We start from the raw sequence: 16,463 nt of genomic DNA, 5'->3' as shown, positions 1-16,463 counted from the left end.
CGACTGGGATGCCTGTGTCTGTCCTTCTCGGGGGGCCTTGGTGGGGCTTTCGCCTGGTGGAAGGGTCATTGGGCATTCTCTTGCCTGTCCGCCCTCATCCCCCTGGTTGGGCACTTGCTGCCAGATGGGGTGCCACCATCCAGGGGGAGCAGAGGCAGGAGGGAGGTGCCGGCCCATCCTGGAGATGCCCTGGGGACAAGTGCCCACTAGTGCGGCAGAACCAGTAGCCAGGAAGAGGAGGGTGGGTGGGTGTCTGGTCAGCTAGTGGCCCAGCCAAGAAATGTGGGATTTGCCATGCTCCCCAGCTTTGGACTGTCCAAACTCAGGGTCTGCCGCGCCGCCTGCCCAGCTCTGCCTCCGACTGCAGGAGTTCCGTGTACATTGGAGGTCGTCTTTGCTCCCGGGACTCGGGCTGTTAGGCTGCCACCACCCGCTCCCAGGTCAAGAGCATCCTCACCTGGGACGCTGCTCTATTGGCCGCAGTGACGGGGTGTTTCCTGCCAGCTGAGTTTGCAGGTCAGGGGCTGGCCGCGAGCTGGCCTTGAGGCCATCCTATCGCCCTTCACGAGGGCCGTTGGCTGGCAGAGAGAAGGACAGGTCTGCAGCTTGTACCTGGCCCCGGGGACTGGGGCTCATTTCCAGACGTGCCGGGTCCCTGGGGCCAGCAGGCACCTGCTAATTGAGCAGGTGGAGGTGGGGCACAGCAGCTCCCTCAGGCCTTTCTCCTGCTGGGGAGGTGGATGCAGTGGGGCCCGTGGGTACTGTGTGCCCTGTGGGAGACCCAGCAGTGGGCAGGGGGGCGGTGAACAGCTGGACAGAGTCCGGGTGTCCCCAGGCTCTGTGAGTGGAGGACAAGCGCCGTGTGCAGAGCCACAGAGACCTGCAGGTTCTCAGTCATGTGTGTGCGCGCAAGTGTTTATGTGCGTGTGTCTGGGCCTGTGGGTGACAGTGGGTGTATTCCCTGTTGGGATAGGTAAATGCCTTTGTGCCTGCAGGTAGGTGTCCCCAGCAGACCACGGCAAGAGTAATGTCGTGGGTGTGGCCCAGGAGGGGTGAAGGGCATGTGACCTCTCTATACAGCCTGACCGGGCACTGACACCATGCTCCCACATCTGGAAGCTCCCTGGTGTCTCCACACCTTTGGTGGGAACTTTTTATCTGAAACCTGGCCCTGAGAAAGGGCAAAACCCCATGTGGCCACAGTTAGAGTCCCATCTCTGCTCACTTCACCCACCAGCCCCTGTCACTGGGCTCAGACAGTGGGTTCCTGGGGAGCAGCCTCATACCACAGACTGTCCATGCAGATGGTGAGTGAGCCAGGAGGGGCTGTCTCTTGCTGCCCAGGGTCTGTTGTCACACACAGAACTTAAGGCAGAGCCTGGAGTCCCAGGCCCTGGAAGCCAGTGTCCCCGCCTGGCCGGTTGGGGAGCCCCTCGGACACAGAGGACTCTGGTACAACCTGTCCTCTTGCGTGAAGTGGGTATCACCATGTAAGTCAGCTGAGGCTGCAGCTCATTGCCTTTTAAGGAGGCGGAGGCACGGTGATGGAGGGCACAGACCCCGGTTCTGGGACATGGAGCGCTGCCTCCCTGCAGGAGCTGTAGGTGGTGGTGAGGGACCCCCTGGCATCATCCCTGCTGCTGCCACCCTGCCCTGGGGACCAGCAACGCCACCCCGTCATCGCCTGGCCTCCTTGCAGACCGAGGGCAGCCGTGGCCCATCTGTTTGTTCGTTAGGGCAACAGGTGCCCAGAGCAGCTCTGGTGGCAGGTAGGGGCCTCTGGAGCCCCTTCTGGGGCCAGGGAGCTGGGCTGGGTGGTTCTGATTTGTAAAAGTGCCTCCGCTTCCGTCCTGGGGAAGGTTACCTCCGATCTGCTCACTGTATGCAGAGGGGAAGTGGTATGAACACTCGGGGTTGAACTGGAGGTCATGTGGTCACCCCTGTGGTTATCAGGAGCCCACTGGGCCAGGAAGGAAGCATGGAGCTGTCGGGGCCCCCACTTGGTCTTCTGGGGGACCCGCCTTTCTGAGCTCTGGTTCCGATGCAGCTACCTGCAGCCCTGTGCCAGTGGGTGACCCAGGAGGGCACATGTCTGACTCCCTGCTCCCTCCTACCGCCCACAGGTCAAGCAGGGCTGGACAGCCCCCTGCAATTGGCCCATTTACTGGGGTCCTTCAGCTGGTGCCGAGGTGTGGTTGGTGCTGGTCAGAGCAGCCTTTCCTCCTGCAGAGACTAGTGGCTCACAGAGCAGGAAGGAGCCGAGGGCCCGTGGTGGCCGCCTCAGATGGGATGAGCTCCGTTACCATCCGGAGGTCCCATAGTCCTTTGGGAGGGTGTCCAGGGGCCCCACCCAGCTGCCTCCCAGGCCCCCGTTTCACTGTGTATCAATTTAGACCCTCACGGCATGAGACGGGCATGTTGGACACCGCTGGCTCCCCTGTGCCTCCTCCAGTCCACCTGGCCTGCAAGGCTATGGAAGGCCGGCTCATGAGTGACTGGGCCACTGTCCTGGGGGCCAGGCCCAGGATGGGCATTGTAGGTGTGTGCTGTGTGCTGGGCAGCATGGGAGGGCACAGTGCCTGGATCTCCCGTGTATCTGGGAGCAGGGACGTCCCCAACCCCCACACCCCCAGACAGGACAGCTCCTACAGGAAGGGCAGCCTTGGACAGGAGGGCTCAGGAGGGAAAGGCCAGTCAAGGCGTTAAGAGATATTTGCTCAGAGCCTACTGCCTCTCCAGGCACACCAGGCACACCAGAGGAGGACGGGATCCCTCCTGAGTTCTAGAAGCAGCCTGATCTGCAGTGCTGAGAGCAGACCGCAGGAGGGCAGGGCGAGGCTGGGAACCACGGGAGACTGGGATGGAGAGCGATGCAGGAGCCTTGGACCCGGAGGGAGCAGGCGAGGGGACTAAGAGCCCTGGGGTCCTGGACAGGGCCTGCTGATGGGCTGGAGGTTTGGACCTAAGCGACTGGGTGAAGGGAGTCGGCATTTATGCAGCTGGGAAACTGAAGAAGTGACATTTGGGGTGAAAGTAAGCGTTCTGCTTTGGCTGTGTTGTATGAGACTCGTCTCGGCCACTGCACAGGTGAACAAGAGGAGAAACAGGAGCAGAGTTCCTGAAGCCTAGGGAGGAAGCGGGAGGGGTTGTCCGGTGGGGCTTAGGGCTGAGCAGTGCCACCCCGGTGCCTGGGACCTGAGACACAGAGCAAGGAGGAGACGGGGAGGTGGCGGGAGGCGGCCAGCTGAGGAGGGGGTTGAAGATGACCTTCGGAATGAGGGCAGGAGAGGCACTGAGAAAAATGTCCTAGCTTCTTGAACCTTGCGGACGGGAGGACAGTGCACAGTCTGAGCCATGGACTGAAAGAGCCGCTTGGACACCTGGGGCAGGTGTCCCGAGTGCTGGAGGGTGTGGGCAGAGATGCCCCTGGGGAGCCCGGGGCATCAGGGTGGGCGGGGCTGCGCGCTGGAGACAAGCCAGCCGCTCCCCTGAACCTCCCCAAACTGGAGCTGAGCAGAGGGAGAGACTCTGCCACGAGACAAAAGGGGCAGCTTGGGAAGGGTGGGGGGTGGGGAAGGCTGCTGAGAGGGCAGGGTGGCCAGGACAGAAGAGGGAGGGGCCTCAGGGGACCCGGCAGGAGGTGTTCCCCTGGTTGGGAGCTGACAGAGCTGAACTGTGGGGCGGGCTCTGGGCTAGGCTTCCTAGCTCATGCTGCGAGGCTGCAAGGCCTTGGGGCTAGGGGGAGGATTGACTGTCTGGAAGGAGATGTCAGAGCCTGATTTGGGGGACATCCCATCAGCTGGGCTCACCAGCCCAGTCTCCTGCTCCTTTGCCTGATTCCACGTGTGTCCCCAAAGCACCCATGCTTTTGGCATCCCCAACGTCCCCACAGTGACTGTCCCATCTCAGTTGGTGGAAAACCCACCCTGGGCTCTTCCTGGGCCCCTTTCTGCTGCACCCGCTCTCATCAGGAACCAGGCAGCCTGACCCTGACTATGCCAGCTTCACGCAGCACATCATGGAGCAGCGTCCCTCCCCCTCTCAGTGCCCCACAGGCCCCCGTAGGGAGAGCTCTGCTCCTCTGACCAGTGTCCTGCCCTTGGCCCTGCAGCTCCCTGGCCTGAAGGCCCTTCCCCTCCCCAATGTCTGAGTCTAGACGTCCTGGTACCCAGTACCCGGGTAGCCGGTGGCATCTTCCACTTCCTGCCTACAGAACCCCACTGGCCCGGGTCCCCCCAGCCCCGCATCCTGGGCCACCACTGGGCTGCTTTTGTTTTTGTCTTCCTTTGTCTTCAGCCAGTAGTGAAGCCTCACTTGCCGGTTCTCTCGGTCCTCTACTACTCTCTGCTCTTCGAGCTAAGCTCCGGAGGTTGCAGCCTATGGGCCAGCCGTGTCTTGGTGCCCGCCCCCTGCTGTCTCCCAGTGCCTGGGAGGGTGCCTGGGAGATGAGGGTTGAAGGGCTGAGCTGCCTCCCACACCCCGGGAAGCTGGGGGGCGGGGCTGGGGTCGGCCTGCAGGACTTCCTGGGTAAGTGCAGGCAGTCGCTCCCCAGCGCCCCAGGTGGCTCCCCTCCCACCGCCGCCTCCCTGCCCCTTCACTGCACTTGTCACAGTCTCTCCACTGAGGAGTGCGTTCACCCTGATGACGGCCCCTCCGTGTCTTCCTGCTTAGCATCTTCAGGATGGACAGACAGACAGAAGGATGAATGGACGATACATGGGTCGGGCTCTGGGGCTGCAGGCAGTGGGGAGGGGGGCTGACCGCCCCCCAGTGGTGCTGGGGGGAAGGGAGAGCCAACACCCCACCGTGCCCCCGCGGGCTGTGCCTGTGAGGGATCACCAAGCTCCCCACTTTCCTCCAGGATCTCTTTCTTCCAGGCACCCTGGGAGGTGTGGGACGTGGACTGGGCCCCTTTTCCAGTGGTTAAAAAGAGACTGCATCGGTGGGTCACCTGTCTGTTCACGGGGCAGCTCCCGAGACCCCAGACCCGCGCGGGACCCTGCGGATGCGCTTGGGTCTAGGCTGGGCCCTCACTGTCTCAGCAGCGCCATCTGCAGGCGGAGGCTCCGGCCGCGGGTCCTGCAGACGCACGTTCCCCTCAGCGGCAGCGCAGCCGGAGCTTCTGGGGGCACGTTCCCCTGGTGCGAGGTGTGGAAAGTTCCACACGGCCCTGGCGAAGATTGGGCAAGTCCCCGAGAGAGGAGAGCGTGTGTGCATATTTTCTGGAGGAGCGGGAGCCTTTCTCCCCAAGCACAAGTCGAATCTTGTTGGCATTTCCACCCGTTTAATCACAGACTCCGGGAGACGCTGTGGGAAATAGCAGCGGGCTGGAGGTCCCGCTCTGAGTGGGACGGGTTATCTCCAAGTGAAGCCCAGACGGCCCGTCAGTCACTTTCCTCTGGGCGAGGTTGTGCCCAAGCCCAGACATGCCTGCCGGGGAAGATCGCGGAGTTGGAAGTTTCATGCTCTAGATTTTGAAAGTCTGGTCTTGATATCCTCCTCTGGGGAGCAGGGGATAGAGGTCAGAGCAGACGGAGCATGCCAGAGGAGGGGGCACCTGGCTGACCCTCCCCACGCAGAGGCTCTGAGATCTGACCCCAGGTTCTCAAACCTGGGGTGACTCTAACCCTCCTCCAGTGCGGGGAGCAAGATGAAGGAGGTCACCAGGGTTAGGAGGTACTGTAGCTGGGATGGGAATGACAGGCTGGGGTTCGCACTGTAGGAGGTGACATCTGAGCCCAAGGGAAATAGGGAGGGGCCACAGGGCAGGGGGCCCAGCACCTTGCACCCAGCCCCCATCTGATCTGGATGCATGCTGTGGTCCCATGAGAAAGACACAGATAATGCTACTGTAAGTCCCCTACTGCGAACCTTTGAGTTGCGAACTTTCAAAGAAGCAGTCACGTAAGTTATCCAGGTGTCTGGAGTCCACTGTCACGCGTGTGCATCCTCTCCAAGTGGTTGAGCGTTCGTGTCTTTACCGTATTGAGTATGGTGGTGCAGTGGCTTCATTTCAAGCCCAGGAGGTCCAGAAGCAAGTGCCAAAGCAGTAGTGATGTAGCTGGTACTGCTAAGAAGACTCAGAACGCAGGAAATGGCAAGCGGATTTTCTTTTTCAATGCATTTTTAAATTATTGTATTTATTTTTGGCTGCCATGGGTCTTCGTTGCTGCGTGTGGGTTTTCTCTGGTTGTGGCGAGCGGAGGCTACTCTCTAGTTGCCGTGCGAGGGCTTCTTGCGGTGGCTTCTCTTGTTGTGGCTCGCAGGCCCCAGAAAGGCTCAGCGGTTGGTGGCCCTTAGGCTTATTTGCCCCGGGACACATGGGGTCTTATTTCCCGGACCAGGGATCGAGCCTGTGTCCTCTGCGATGGCAGGCAGGCGGATCTGTACTGGCAGGGGAATTATCAACCGCTGGGCAACCAGGGAAGTCCCGGGGGTTTTCTTTGTTTGAGGAGACACTGTTGCTTTCTGAGGCACAAGACTGGAATGTAGAACAGTGCACAAAGGTTGCAGCAGCCGTTCAGAGTGCAATCCAGTGCTGCCGTGTCATCTGAGATGAGAGAAAAAGGGCTGCTCTCCAGTCATCCCTGGGCTATTTTTCAGGAGGGTAGATAGAACTGAATCCAGCAAGGAGCCAGAACCCGTGCCGTCCACGTCGGGCGTGGGTGACATTGCAGCTTGCCCTCCGTCTTGTATTGCTGACGACCCTGCTGCTCTACCACCTCCCACCTCCTCTCCCTCCTCCAGTCGATGACTCTCGCCTGTTAACTCGATGCCAGTCCCTGTGTGCCAGCTGTTATACTGTATTTTCCAAGGGATTGTGAGATTAAAATGTGTTCTTTAATTTTTGTGGTTGTTTTTTATGCATTATTTGTGTGAAAAGTATTTTAAACATATTACAGTATAGTAGTATATAGCTTGGAGAAGGAAATGGCACCCCACTCCAGTCCTCTTGCCTGGAAAATCCCATGGACAGAGGAGCCTGGTAGGCTGGAGTCCATGGGGTCGTGAAGAGTCGGACACGACTGAGCGATTTCACTTTGACTTTTCACTTTCATGCATTGGAGAAAGAAATGGTAACCCACTCCAGTATTCTTGCCTAGAGAATCCCAGGGATGGGGGAGCCTGGTGGGCTGCCGACTATGGGGTCGCACAGAGTCGGACACGACTGAAGCGACTTAGCAGCAGCAGCAGCAGTATATAGCTGGTTGTGTTAGCTGGGTGCTCAGGCTAACTTTTCTGGACTTATGAACAAATTGAACTTAACAAATGAGCTCTCAGCACGGAACTTGTACATATGTAGGGGACTTACTATATTTACCCCAACAGACCACACAGACAGGTGCAGTAGGATGATGTGGCTCCCATGACAAGAGGTTGCCCCACCTGGAAAGGAAAGGATGGGTCTGTGGGCCATGCCTTTTGGGCTCAGCTGTGGCCCTTTGCCTGGAGGGACCAGCCAGGCCAGGCTGCTGGAGAAGGCTTTCTGGGGAGGTGGGCCTAGAGCAGGGCCTGGAGGGAGTAAGGAAGAAGCAAGAGGAGACAGAGAGCCCCTGCTGTGAGCTGGAGGGCTCAGGACTTCCCTGGGGTGAAAGGTTGAAGTGTTCTCTGGGGTGGGGGGCGGTGGGGGGTGGGAACAGCCAGCCAGTGGGGAAGCCTTGCACAGCTGGAATGCTGGTGTGCAGACGGGGGCAGCCTGGAGCCTGTTCCCTTGGGGCCGTGAAGACTGTGCAGACCCTGGCGCAGTGCTAGATGCAGGGTGGGAGCTGCAGGCTTTGGGGGACTTGGGTGCAGCAGACAGGCAGGCAGAGGCAGCAGGAGTGAGTCTGCTGGGACCCAGCAAGGTTTAGAGGGAGGGAGGGAGGGAAAGAAGAAAGGAGAGAGGGAGGGAGGGAGGGAGAGAAGTAACGAGGGGAGGGAGGTAAGGAGACCGGGAAGTGATGGAGGGAAGTGAAGGGGAGGGAGAGAGAGAGGGAAGGGTGGAAATCGGGAGGGAGGGAGGGAAGGAAGATGAGGAAGTTGTGAAGCCTTGGGCTGGTGGGTCGCCGCCTTGCACATCTGGGAAGGACACAGTGGATTGTGCTGGGACCTGCTTCTTGGGAAACATCTTATCTGCCCGTTGTTGGGAGTCTCGGAGAAAGGATGGGGGACATGGATAGGGCCAACTCGGCAGCCAGACCTCCCCGCTGGTTCTCGAGGGTCCCGCACATGATCCCTGTGAACCTAGCTCAGGTCGAAAAGCAAGAAGAGCTTAGCGGGGTGTTGGGGAGGGCACCCAGGCCAGCTGTCGCCTGCTTGCTCTCTCCACACAGAGCAGTCCTGCGCCTGGCCCGACGTGAATCCAGGGAGACCCGCTTTCAGCTTCTAAAACTAACTGAGGGGCAAGGGTGTGAGACCTTTGCAGTGGGTTCTATAAAGGTGTGGAGGCTTACAGCCAGAGGAGAAGGGACAGCCCCACCTCCCAGTTGAAAAAAGCCTTTATTTCCTTTCAGTCCGCTGGGAACTTAAATGCCGCTGCCTCTCCCTGAAGGAGCAGGGACGAAGGGCAGCCCAGAAAAGCGTCCCAGGATGCTGCTAGCTTCTTTAGAATTCTCTAGAATCCTGCATTTCTGCCCCAACCCACTCCCCGGAGGGCACACCTGCGCCCACACGGGCGCCCTGGGACATAGCCAGCGGGCGTTCTGCTGCTTGGCCACTGTCACCAGGGCTCGTGGCCTCTTGAGAACAGAGGCCGAGCGTGCAGCCAGCCCACCTGGGAGAGGCAGGGCTGGGATGGGCCACTGGGGTCTGGAAGCCCTGGGACAGGTGGGGGCCCCCAGCGCTCCCTGGAGGCAGGACCTGGGCGCTGCCCCATGTGGTGGAACTTCAGCCCTGCCTGTGGGGCAGACGGCTCTTTGTCAAACTGTTCTGCCCTCTGCCAGAAGGGGGGCCATTTTAAAGAGCCAAAGGTGTGGCAGGTCCTTCCCCTCCCACACTCCCTCCTTGAGCAGGCTTGGCTCCTGCAGGGACAGAAGCTCCAGATCAGCAAGTGCTCCTTGCCACTTTTCCCTCCCAGATACCCCACATACTGGCTGTACTCAAGGCTCTGATAAGGTCTGCACTTGGGTCACGGCACACACTTCGGGGGCCATGAATTGGGTGCTGGCCAGCTGCTTCTGTGGCTGCAGGTGTGCAGGAAACTCAGCAGGCTTTTAATGTAGAAATAGTAAGTAGAGCAGGAGAAGGGCATCTAATGGGTGGCCCACCATGGTGGAGGAGCCCTGTGCTAAGGTCAGGGCTCCCACGCCGCTGGGGACGTTTCTTTCTCCCCACCCTGCTCCCTGGACAGTGGGATCCTGCAATGATGTGTCTCATCCTGGGTCCCTGTTCCCGCTGCTCCCTGCCTGACAGGCTCCTTGGCTTTTTCTGAGTTGCCCTGTCTTTTTTGTCCCTTACTGACTCCCTTCTGGTCTTTTCTGGGACAGACCCTCAGGGCCTTGGGAGGGCATCCTGAGTGACAGTCTTCTCCTCACCAGACCTTAAATGAGTAGGAGAAACCTTAAAAGCACGAAACTTCCATTTCTGCCAGAAATGCGGGAGAATGCAGGGTGGGTGAGCTGGCCTTCCTGTGGCTTGGAAAAGGAGGAACTGGAAACGATGCTGTCCATACGGTAGCTCTCAGGACTGTGGCCTTCGTGCCCACCTGGGGCGAGTGGGGGAGAGAGAGCTGGTAGGAACAACAGCAGACGCTTCCGTGCACACTGGGTGCTGGGCACCCTCTCAGCTTTTTAACTGCTTGACCCTCAGAAGCCACTGGTGAAAGGTGGGCATGGATGCAGACCCACACAGGTGTTGGTCACTGTATCAGTTACTCGACCCGGAGGAGCAGCAGAGGAAGCCCTGGAAAACAGAAGCAGGGGGAGAGAGCCTGGAGGGCTTCGGGGAAGAGGTGAGGCTTGAGAGGTGGCACAGGCAGAGGAGGCAGTTGGCATTGCGGGTGAGTGGGAGTGGGAGGCAGCACAGGCAAAGGCCCTGTAGAGTCACGAGGGGGCTGGAAACAGGCTCCCTCAGGGCTGCTGCCACCACCCAGAGGTGCAGGTGTGTCGCTGCAGCTGAGATAGATGCTCTCTGAATCAGTGTTTGAGCTGCGTGTTCCCCGGTTCGCTCTGCTCAGCCTCCAGAGTGGTTTTAAATTTTCCTGACAAGTTTTTCTGTTGCCATGCTCACTAAAAAAATGTTTTGCTCCAGAGATCAGTGCTTGCCGTCCCTGATTGTAAATCTGTGCTGGATTCCTGACCGTGTGGTCTGTGCTGTTGGTGTCTGATCTTAGCATCCTGGAGCCTTGCTGAAGATGCTCCTGGACACAGAGAGGCACGAGATTAGGAGGGGTGGGGACACAGGCTGTAAAAGGCGGTTTATTTTCCAGGTACACCCCCAAAATCGTTTGAGATGGTTTACAAATTCTAAATAGATAAACACATGAAATGGGATACTTATAAACCTACAGAACACAGCTCACAGTGGAAGGATGGACCCAGTGGAGCCTCGGTTCTGGAGAAGGCTGGTTAGGATGGCGATTGGTGGGGGACAGAGGAGGACTCAGCGGGGGAAGCCTCCCTGTCCTCCCTGCGAGGCAGCCCAGCCCCAGGGCAGGCAGAGACACTTTTGGCACATGGGGCTACTCCCACCAGGGTCTCCCAGGAGGGCTGCTGTGGGCTGAAGCTGCCTTTGGCTCCAAAGGTACACTCAGGTACAATGGACATGTGTGATTTGGGGGGTCTACTTGTGAGTTTCAGGATCCGGTTCGTTCAACCCAGAGCTTCTGAGCATCCAGTCTGGGGCTAATCTGTGCTGGGGAAAACCCGCAGCCAATCAGCAAGGACTGAAGGGAGGCCCCTGAGGCTGGGGCCTGGGTACAGGGGAGTGGGGGTGGGGGTGGGGCAGGAGCTGGGATGGGATCCCACCCAGGGGCAGTCCCCTTTGGACCTCTCCCCACTGCTTTTCGGGGAACCCCATTCTTTCCCTGAGACTCTCGATGCCAAGCGGGGTGTCCATCCAGGGGGCAGGGCTGCCTCGGTCCCTCCCCTCCCTCCCCATCTAACCTCCTCCCTCTGCTGACTCGCCTGAAGTGGGACCCTTGCCCCAACCCCATGTGCGCTGAGCACGTGCACGCACACGCCTTCCCCTCCCCGGGGCCCTGAGGTCCCACACAGAGCAAAAACGGGGCCACCCTAGATTCCTGTCGGAGAAACACTGACCCCAGGAGCAAGCCCGGCTGCCCTTTTGGGGCTGGGACATAAACCTAGGCGCTCTAAACCCAGAAGCCCTGCCCGTGTGCGTTTGCAGACCACAGGCACCCGGAGGGCAGCTCTGGCCCATCTCGCCCGGCTCAGCATCTTGCTCTAAGTAGACAGAGAGCCTGAGGACACACGTTTGTGGAGCAGATGGACGGGACCGTCTGGGAGGAGCTGCATGGTCCTGGTGGGAGAGGCCCCTGGGGCATTGTCCTGCTCAGCCAGAGGCATCGAGGGTTGGAGTGGGCTGGCTTGGCCGACTTCCACTCAGTGCTCCCACCCCACCCGCCCAATGCATTGAGGCCTCAGAGGCAGGCTGGGCGCTTCCTCAGATGCAGGAGTAGAGGCCACCCGCTGGCTCCGACTCCCACTCACAGCCCTCTTTGGGTCGGGCCCAGAGCCTTGCACGCGCATGTAGGCACTTGTGGGCCGCCGCGGGCCGGGCGTGTCCGGATCAGCTCACTCTCTTGGGAGTTCTTACTGAAAGCAAAGCAAACCAAAAAATTCCTGGTTTTGCCCAAGTTCCTCGCTGCTGCCAAGTGGGTCTCGTCTCAGCTTCCGGAGACTCGGGGGGCGGGGGGGGGGTGGCTGTGGTTCTGGAGAACGACCCGTCCTCCACAGGCTCCGGTGGGTGCACCACCCTGGACCTCAGGCACCACGCTAGCCTCCCCTCCCTACCACCACCCCCCCCACCGGGTCCAGGCTCCTGTTTAGCACCTGGGTCTGGGGGGCAGAGGTACCCAGCAAGGCTCCCATCAGGAGGAAGGAAATGCAAAGTTTCCTGTGGGCAGGAAAGAAAGGGCCCTTCAGGGCGGAGGTGCCTCGCTTCTAATCTGCAGGTTCCCAGCTGCATGGAAAAGCTGCAGGAACAGCCGGCTCCAGGGTGTGGGCAAGATGTCCCTGGGGAAGCACGAGGGAGGAAGGGGCAGCCCCAGTGTCCCCAGGGACAGCGTCTGCCCCCGTGAGACGGACCCAGCACAGGGCCACTGTCCTCGGGCTCCCGGGCAGGCGAGGGGGCTTCCCAAGACCCCAGACCACAGGAAGCCCCTGAACCTAGGTTGGAGCAAGAAGAGGACCTGCAGAGGGGGCAGGACCCTCTCTGGACTCGGTGGTCCCACATCTCATTAAGGTCTCCTGCACAGGGGCCAGCCTGCTGGAAGTCATCCCCCTCCCTGCTTTGTGGCTGCTGGGCGTGTAGATCCTATCAGCCGGGCTCCTTTTGGTTCAATGACTAATTCCCTGGCACCCGCCTCAGATCTGAAAAGAATGTGGACAAGTTAAAATCTGAACACGTTGTCGTGGGGCGGCCTCCCGCCTCTCCTGAACTAGGAGGCAAGGGCTGTTGCCCCACTGGCCTGGGCCACCTTCCTGTTGGGGATGGAGCAGGGAGGACAGAGCTGAGACCCCTGGCTTGGGCCACCTTGCTCAGGACACAGGACGCTTCTGCGGCCAAGATGAGGAAGGCTCCCTGCAGCCTTCAGTGGAGGGACAGGGAAGACCCTCCAGAGGGGCCATGCTTACTGCCTAGAAAAGAAAAACAATGAGTGCAGGCTGGGACTCCTCCCCCCAGGACCCACAGGGCTCTCAAGCCTCCTGTGATGGGGGAGCAGGCTCACATCCCATGCTCATTCCTGGGCATCCAGATGGTGGGAGGGGCATCCTGCTGCCCCCCACACCTCCATCCATCTCTCCATCCCTCCAACTATCCATCCATCCACCCCTCTGCTCCTCCCCCCATTCCTCCCTTCCTCTGTTCATCCATCCACACATCCATCCGTCCCTCCATCCATCCCTCCCTCCATCCTCCCTCCCGCTATCCATCCAGCCAGCCAGCCAGCCACCCATCCCTCCCTTCACCATTGTCCCTCCATTCTTCCATCCATTCACCCATCTACCCCTTCATCCCTGTGCCTGCTCACTCTCTTGTCCAGCAACACTCTTTTTTGAGGGGAGGAACCCTCTTCAGTAACCACAGCATAATGAGAAAAGCACTACACCCCTAAAGGGTGTGCTGATAATTAATAGTAATAATAGTAATAATAATAATTTCAGCTACAAGTCCCTCATAATTAATAGTAATAATAATTCCAGCTGTGAGTCCCTCATCAGCTACTGATTGAGGATCTTGTGCCTAATGTCCAGGAGAAACGGAATGCAAACCACATATATAATGTTGCATTTTCTGGTAACCACGTTAAAAATGGTGAAAAGAAACAATGGAAATAATTCAAGAATTTATTTTACTTATCCAAGACTATGCTCATTTCAGCATGCCATCGATACAAAACTGTGAACGAGATATTTTATTTTATTCTTTTCGTTGGCACTAAGTCCTTGGAGTCGGTTCTCTATGCTCACAGCACAGCTCAGTTCACACCGGCTGCATTTCCTGTGTCCATGTGGGGGTACACTGATGCCCTTGAGACAAGGTCTGTCCTTGTGGGGTCTGAAGTCCAGTGGGGAGGCATAAACCAGGGGGAGCACAGAGCAGAGCTCTCCTGGAGCAAGGGGGTGTGAGAGCACTTGGGACCCCTAGATGGGCCCTTGGGAGGGGGTGGCTGTCAATCCTTCCATCCCCAGAACAACCTGGGCTCAGGAGAGGTGAGGATCCACAGGGTCCCTTGTTGTTTTGTTTTCAGTAGCTTTACTGAGTTACAATTTACTTACCACCCAGCTCAGCTGTGTTCAGTTCAGTGTTTGCAGTATGCAGTTTGAAGTACGCCGTTCACTGTTCTTTGAATATATTCACAAAACAGACTCACAGACATAGAGGACAGACTTAGAGTTGCCAAGGGGATGGGGGGTAAAGGATGGAAGGATTGAGAGTTTGGGGTTAGCAGATGCAAGCTATCATGTATAGAATGAATAAACAACAAGGCCCTGCTCTATGGCACAGGGAACCATACTCAACATCCTGTGATAAACCAGAATGGAAAAAAAAAATACAAAACAGATGTATAGATGTGTATAACTGAGTCACTTTATTGTACAGCAGAAATTAACACATCAGAGATGAACTATACTTCAGTTAAAAAATGCACAGATATGTGGACCCATCACCACAGTCCATTTTAGAACATTTTCATAGTCTCAGAAGGGAACCTGCACCTGAGCCGTCACCCTGCAGCCCCCCAGCCCTGGCCGCCCCCTGCCTGTGTCTCTCCCCCGGGTCTGCCGCCCCTGGACTGTCGTGTCAATAGAGAGAGAAGACGTCTGAGCTTTTTTGTCTGCACCTTCGCGTGGTGCGTTTCTCCTCTGGGTTGTGGCATCAGTAGCTCATTTCTTTCTGACAGTGGGGGAATAATGTTCCATCACGCGGACTCTGCAGTTTGTTCATCCGCCGGCAAGGTGGGCAGTGGGCACTGGGCCCCCTTCGTCTTACCGGTGAGGCACAGAGGTTAGAAAGGCTGTGGCAGGGGTGGCACAGCACTGACCAGGGCAGGAGGCTCAACGGGACAGTGAAGTGGGGTCTGCCCTGCAGGGCTCCCTGTCCCACTGGCGGTGGAGACTCAGGTTTACAGGGAGTACGGGATGGCCCTGGAGGTTCAAATAGAAAAGGGATCCACTTAAGGGATCTGTCCAGTGGCAGTTTGGGCCAGGGCGTCATGCCTATGCCCTGATGGCCTCAGCCAGTCTGGCTGTCCCTGATGGCGAGGGCACGGGTGGGCCTGGGGGCTCTGCCCCACTGCCAGACGATCTGCACTGGGTGGCAGTCAGCCATCGGGCCGGGGCACCCACCTCGGGGAGGCAAGTGGGCGGGAGGAGTGGGGAGCAGTGGCTTTGCTAAGAACCAGCCACCTGCTGTCTGTCACCGGTCACCTCCCGGTTCCATCATCACCGGAGGAGCCGAGCTTCCTCCAGGCTGGGCAGACCTCTGGGGAGGAGTCACCTCTCCAGGCTAGGAGGGGCCCAGGGGAATGCGTGCCTGGGGAGGAGTACAGAGCGGGAGGGGACTCTGGGTCATGGAGCCCCAGCCTCCTGATGTGCAGAGGGGTGCTGAGCATGGGTTGCCCCAGGGCGGAGCTTCTCTTGACCATCCATGGGAGGAACTTGGTCTTTTATTTTTCACTATGGAGAAAAGGACAGAGCAGGAGGGCTCTTCTCCCACTGTCCGATCCTGCCTCCCTTCTCCCACTGTCCGGTCCCGCCTCCCTCCTCCCACTGTCCGGTCCCGCCTCCCTCCTCCCACTGTCCCGTCCTTCCCGCCACCTCTGGTCCTCCCCCGACCCCTAACCCTCACCCCACTAGGGGGACTCCAGGCTCTCCGCCGGCCAGACGCAAGTCCCCCAGTTCACAGTCCCCAGGTTATCACCAGCTCTCCAGCCTCAGTCTCCTCGTCCGCAAGTGGGGGCGGCAACGCCCACCCCAGGTGGTGAGGAGGAACAGCTCCGCGGAGTGCAGCTGGCATGGAGAGGGAGCAGTTTAGCATTCGCGGTTAGAGCTGGTCTGGTCCCCGCTACTGTGTCAGCCTCCTGCTTGAAGCCTCACGATAGATCCGGAGGGGCGGGAGGGGTGGGCTTCCATGCCAGCCCTCCTGCGGGGCTCTGCCCTGCCTTGCCCTCAAGGCACTGAAGCATGGGTTGGCACCCCCTCCCTTTGCTGGGGTCTCCCTTAAGCTCCAGGCAGGGACTGATGGTCAGGACCCCGCAGAGGGTGACCCAGGGGACACGCCCACACAGTGAGGCTGAGTTCCAGTTCCTTCTGTGTGCGGAGGGTGTGGAAGATGCTAGCAGGGGGAACTGCAGGGGGGTGGGCATTCAGATGCTGATGGATGGAGGGAGCCTATAGGGGCCCTTCGAAAGTGACTCTTGGCTCAGCCACCATCCAGCCCCCAACCCTACAGGGCTGGATCCCCAGAGCCTCTTGGGCAGCCCCTGCATTGGACGGAGCCTGGGGTGTGCCCCCTGCACCCTGGGGCACCCTCTTTCTGCCTGGTTCCCTGGGGCGAGGTCTCTCCGCTTTGAACTGAAGGGGGCGGGGGGTTGGGGTGGCAAGAAATGAGGATGCTGAGCCAGGTTCTGCCCCCAGAGAGTGCAGCCAGGCCATCAGCCCTGGGAGCCGCCCCCACAGGCAGGTCCCTCCAGGTGCGCTCAGCAGCACCGCAGGAGCCCTGGCACCCGGGAGGCTGACGGAGAGAGGAGGGCGAGGTGAATGTGTCAGTTTATCCCAACACAAGTAGTGACCTGTCGG

At 59.1% G+C, this 16,463-nt stretch overlaps 1 protein-coding gene across 4 annotated transcripts in view; it reads left to right on the top strand.

Annotated features, from left to right (window-relative positions):
• TP73 (tumor protein p73) overlaps positions 1-16,463 on the top strand; it is a 47,749-nt gene that overhangs the window by 10,292 nt on the left and 20,994 nt on the right. The gene's annotated exons all lie outside the window — the stretch shown is intronic.

This window comes from Capricornis sumatraensis, chromosome 14 (assembly GCF_032405125.1).
Source record: "Capricornis sumatraensis isolate serow.1 chromosome 14, serow.2, whole genome shotgun sequence".
Classification (NCBI taxonomy): Eukaryota; Metazoa; Chordata; class Mammalia; order Artiodactyla; family Bovidae; genus Capricornis; species Capricornis sumatraensis.
Note: the sequence above shows the minus strand (reverse complement) of the source record. Positions and strands in the feature narration are given on the sequence as shown.